Source organism: Fundulus heteroclitus, chromosome 20 (genome assembly GCF_011125445.2).
Source record: "Fundulus heteroclitus isolate FHET01 chromosome 20, MU-UCD_Fhet_4.1, whole genome shotgun sequence".
Classification (NCBI taxonomy): domain Eukaryota; kingdom Metazoa; phylum Chordata; class Actinopteri; order Cyprinodontiformes; family Fundulidae; genus Fundulus; species Fundulus heteroclitus.
The window spans coordinates 11,359,884-11,365,883 of record NC_046380.1 but is presented as its reverse complement, the minus strand read 5'-3'; positions in this window follow the sequence as shown (position 1 = coordinate 11,365,883).

Sequence of the window (6,000 nt, the reverse complement as noted above, 5' to 3'; positions counted from 1 at the left end):
ATCAGACTTTACAATGCTGCACTATAACAGCAATAACTTGTGAAATAACTAATGTGCAATTACTATTTAATAACTAATGTGCAATTACTATTTAATTCCCTGTGCAATAATCCTGCTAAATAAGAGACTTCAGCAACCTCATTGTTGTTCATTACCTGGTACCACTTTAATGCACAACGCCAAATCCATATGTATGTAAGTCACCTAAATGTACATAAGTCATTTTAAATCTCTGCTTTATTTTTTTTTTCTCTCTCTCTCTCTCTCGAACCACAGTATATATCTGGACGCACTGTATATACCTAATGCACCTTTTCCTCCTTTTGGCACCTTCGTTTGATTATTGAGCCGATGTGACAAGTGAATTTCTCCACTGTGAGATCAATAAAGTCTATCTTATCTCCTATCTTATCTTAAAACACCGCACCGCACCGCCCCGCACCGCCCCGCCCTTCACCGCACCGCACCGCACCGCACCGCACCGCACCGCACCGCACACTTCTTTTCTTTTCCCCTCTTCTTTAAAAACACCGCAAAAAAGAAAAGAAAAGAACAACAAAACATAATCCTTCCAGCGCGACCTGCTTTTTCTGTACGAGGTTTTCAATAAAGCCGACAGAGAATGGCTTCTTTAACCCTGAGCCCAAGGGAAATAAGCAAACTGCAGCCAGTGCTGAGAGGTCCTTTCTGGTTTGGCTGGAGGGGCCAATGATGGACTCGAAAGGAATTTAAAGTTGTGATATGTTGGGACAACCGTAATATACTCCCTAAAAAGAGATGAATAGGGTTTGTCAAGCACTGGAACAGAGCAGGATGTCTTCACTGGATTGTCATATTTTCCCAGCCAAGGCCAAAGTGGAATAGATCATTGGATTGAAACCTTCACAAAGTTTAACCTTTTTCGGTTTGTTTCTTTCAGCTGACGAAAAAGTTTTCACAGGTTTTTTTTCCCGATGTATGACAGTGTGTAAAGGTCCACATCTGATTTGTGAGGTAAGACAACAGAAGTTAAAGAGGGAAACTTTGGGTCTAGGAGTGCATCGCTGGTTAATGAAGGAAAATCCGGAGCACCCTCTTGAGCTGAAACTGATAGAAAACATGTTTAACTCTTTGACTATCTCCAGGCTTCCAACAGCATGTTGCTGTAATCTTTTTATCCTTAAACAAACACCTTGCATGATATGTTACAAGAGTGCGCCGTTCATCTTGTTCCTGTAGACCGTTTTTTAATCTTGTTTAAGAATTCTTGGCACAATTTACCAGAACTTTCGCTGTCTCCCACAAGGTTCTGTTTTCTTGCTATAGGGCTTTTTTGGATTGGCAATGATTCAACAAAGACTCTGGGACCTCGATTTCCAAATGAAATGAAAAACTTACTTCAATCTGAATAAAACTGTTTTGGACCAGAGAGCAACAGTTCAGTCCCTTTTCTCCATTTTAATCTGAGAAACTTCTGACATTGTCTCTGGCTTAATACAAGGAATACAACAGTGGTAGCATTAAGCTTTCAGTTATATTTTTAATTGACTGAATTGCACCCTTACCTGCCAAAATTAATACAGGTAAACTTATGGATTAGAGTTTACAGTTCATATCTAAATAGAGAAGCATTCTTCCTTGACACAGTCACAGTTACATAATCATTTGTTTTTAAAGCACCACATTTCCTTATTTTCTATTATTGCAGCTTTCTATGTAGTCTCTGCCAGCCAATTCATTTTTAAAGCCAGGCAAAGTTACATGAATCTGGAAAAAATTATTGTTTCCACAAAAAAAAAAACAATTCATAGAAGTACATGTATTGTGCGCCTTCATCATTTTCTTTCAGAGCTCCTAACTTTTTTTTTCTCTTCTCTTAATCCAGCCAACCTCATGAGGATTGAATGATTGAATCAGTGTTAACATTCTTTGTTTTCCATTTTGCTTTTCCCTACATTCACCCGATCTCCTCTTTGACTCATCTGAGATGGTGGTCCCATAACAAAACTGTTTTCCCACAAACAGGGTGTGTAATGTTGTGCAATACTTCCAATCCTTAATATTTCAGAAGATTTATATTTCCCTTGAATATTATTGCTGAAAAAAACAAACTCCTTTGGTTGGAAAAATACTTTCCAGAAATTGTACAACCTTTGACACATAAATAGTGCACAGCAATGATTTGCAGAATCTTTTCTAGGTAACAATATTCATCAAGATGTCTTGCTATTACAAAATCAATAAACACCATATCTACATAGCTATATAGTCCATAATTAATGTTATGAATCCTGGCTGAGACGGGTGGAACTGTCCACACACTTGAGCTACTGCAGCTTTTAATTAATATAGCACTTTTCATAAATGTTTCTATGCATGTATTTCTAAAACAAAATGTTGCCTTATGCCTAAAAGAATACATCACAAGTGGAAATAAAGAATGGATTGTTTCAATTTCTTCACCAGACTCCACCTCATCCATCAGAAAAGCAACAACACCTACGTCACAATACTGTTTATAGACTTCAGTTCAGCAACACCATCAATATTAAGCATTGAATAGGAAAACTGTGCCAGCTGAGTCTAAAATCTCATTCTGAAGCTGGATTATGGATTTCTTTGTGTGAAAGGCCTTCGTCAGCGAGGATCCAACATACCTCCAGCACATTCATACTGAACTTAGGGGCCCCAGAGTGCTTTGTGATCAATCCACTGCTACCAGCCCCTGCACAGCACTGGTCAGCTCCAACCACGTTGTCGACTTTGCAGAAAATTAGGAGAGTCCACCCATCCCGCCAAATACTCACCTTGTTGTACAGAGAGCCAATTTGCAAAAAGTTGCATCACACTCAGGTTTGGGAATTGTACTACAAGCATTTATACTGCAGGGTGCGGAGAAGGGGAAATATTATTCATGTTTCTTACTCATCTCTCCCTAATCAAAATTTACGTGATCCACTGCATCAGTACCTTTAAAATTGTAAAGGACTCCACCCACTCGTTTCATTCGTTCTTCTCCCTGCTGCTTTCTGGGGAAATGTATTGCAGCATCAGAGCTTTATATGCCAGGATGGTAAACTGATTCCCCCCCCCACAAGCCACTACACCCCCGAGGAAATACCCTCAAGGGCTTTCCCAACACTGCATTTGTACATATTTACGTCAATCCTCTGGTGTGATCTATCCTTTGCAGAACACAATCCTTACTGTCATTATGATACGTTCTGGTTTCATGATACTGTCCTATTCTGCATGTTGGCAGATCTTGTTGCTGTTTTGCACAAACAGTTGTTGGCTGCACAACATGGGTCAATATAATAATAATGAGTCGTTATGCACTTACTAGATGCTTTGCAGAAAACAATGTATCTTGTATGTTAGCCTGTTTTGCTCTACTGAATCTGCCATCCATCCATCCATCCATCCATCCATCCATCCATCCATCCATCCATCCATCCATCCATCCATCCATCCATCCATCCATCCATCCATCCATCCATCCATCCATCCATCCATCCATCGGGTCATGGGGGTAGCAGCTTCAGTAAGGAGGCCCAGACGTCCCTCCCCCCAGCCACTTGGGCCAGCTCCTCTGGGGGAATCCCAAGGCGTCCCCATGCCAGCAGAGAGACATAGTCCCTCCAGCGTGTCCTGGGTCTTCCCCTGGGCCTCCTCCCTGTGGAACGTGCCCGGAACACCTCACCAGGGAGGCGTCCAGGGGGCATCCTAACCAGATGCCCCAGCCACCTCAACTGGCTCCTCTCGACGTGGAGGAGCAGTGAAACTGATTTCGGGCCGCTTATTTCCGCAACCTCGTTCTTTCGGTCATGACCCAAAGCTTATGACCATAGATGAGGGTAGGAACGTAGATCGACCGGTAAATCGAGTGCTTTGCCTTTTGGCTCAGCTCTCTCTTCACCATAACAGACCAGTACAGCACCCGCTTCTCTGCAGACGCATCATCAATCCACCTATCGATCTACCACTCCATCTTTCCATCATTCGTGAACAAGACCCCAAGATACTTAATCTCCTCCACTTGGGGCAGGACATTCCCTCTGAATCTGCCTACACATATAGTTCTTCATTTAGCCCTTTTTCAACCTGTTTTCAGACTTTGTGTTAAATTATGTTGTTGGACCAAATAAAAGCATTTCATTTCTCCATGTGCCATTTAGATGAATGAAATAACTCCTACTTGACTTGAACTTACTTAAAAGCAAAATAAATATGTACATTTTACGATTAATGTTGTAAGACGTTATGAAAGTTTGTGTGCTTTTAGCAGTGACTGTGCAGTTAATAATGTATTAACAAGAATTGCACTTTAAATGCACTGATGCTACTAACCCTACAGCAAAATCTTTCAGGGTAAAGATAAAAAATAATTTCACATGTAAAAATAATGAAGCATGTCCCACGTCATTAAAGTAGCTCCCACAAACGTGTCCCGCAGACACATGTTTTAGGTTAATAGGAGCTTCTTGATCTTTTTGACAACCTTAGAGGAAAGTAGACGTACAATGTTATCTACTCCTTGGCCTGCCCTTTTGACTCTTTTTTTCCTCCCTGAGTGTGACCAGATCACTGTCTATATCCGGGCCAGGATCTTGAGTAGAGCACGCTTTCATGTTCCAGATAATAAATTACTCATGAAATATTTGCTTGGCCTTCAGGCTCAGCCGCAGCCAGCTCCCAAACTTCCCCTTGGCTTGTGAAACATCTCCAAGTGCAGGCTTGTGTCGCCGCTACCAGGAAGGCCAGTTTTACCTATGTAGAAACGAGGCAGCGCAGACGATTTCAAATTGCATTAGTGTCAAGGTGCTGCTTCTGCCACCTTCTCCTCTCACCCGTCCTACTTCTCTTCCATTCATTCAGACAACTAGACGGTTTTCCCAAAACAAGACATCTGAAAGGTAGAATATTGCATGATCGAGTGAGAAAGGGCCGGATCGCTCAGACTGGGTGCACTTGACTGCACCAGAACATTCAATCAAGCTCAGTGAACCTTGAGGACATTTTAAAGATACAGCTGCAGAGTTCAAAAGGATAACATGAGACTGGAAGCTGTCTGGAATATTGACGTGTGACTGAACCTGACAGCTCCTGGTTCACAAAGTCAGCACTGCTAGGTTTTTCAGTATTTTAATCTATTCAGCTGTAAATATGTATAATTATTATTAAACGTTTTTTAATGAACAGTCAGTGTACTGTTTTATGACACGTTGACACAGACATAATCAAGACAACAATGTCATCAAAGATAAAGCAACAACATCATAAGAGGAATTAAGAACAATTTACTGTTCGTGTTTTGACTCCCAAACAGTAAAACAAAGATTTAAATCTCTAACACTTTTTAAATCCCTAACACTTTTTAAATCCCTACCACTTTTAACAGTGTTAGGGATTGATTGAATTATGTTGCTGCTGGAAAAGGGATGGGTTTAATATTAAGTTTGTACTTCTACCCACTCCTTTGAACATACATTTTTATACTTTACTATTGTTTCTTCTTTTGCTTGTTTTTTATTTATTTCTTTTCTTTTTTCCCCTTGTCTTTATTTATAGATTTGTTTTCTTTTACTATACTACATTCAGTAAACTTAAACTTTATTTATATAGCACCTTCCAACAACACATTGCATTGGCCAAAGTGCTTTACAGCATAAAAAAATCCCAAATGAATAAATAGCGAACACATTAAAACAAATAAAGTTTAAAGGAAAAAGCTAGAAATACAAATATATGAAAAGAAAAACATCAAAATACTAGTAAAAATCCCTTTTTAAATAAATGGGTCATGAGTTTTGACTAGAGGCAGGTCAGTGATGGAGCGTAGCTCATAGGGAAGACTATTTCATGATGTTGGACCAGGCACTAAAAACATCAATCCCCCCATTGCTTACACCTAGAGCGAGGGACCTCCACCAGATGTTGACCAGCAGAGCGTAAAGCTCTGCTGGGCTGGTGGATATTTAAGAGTTCAGATAAATAGGATGGTGCCAGGCCATTTAGTGC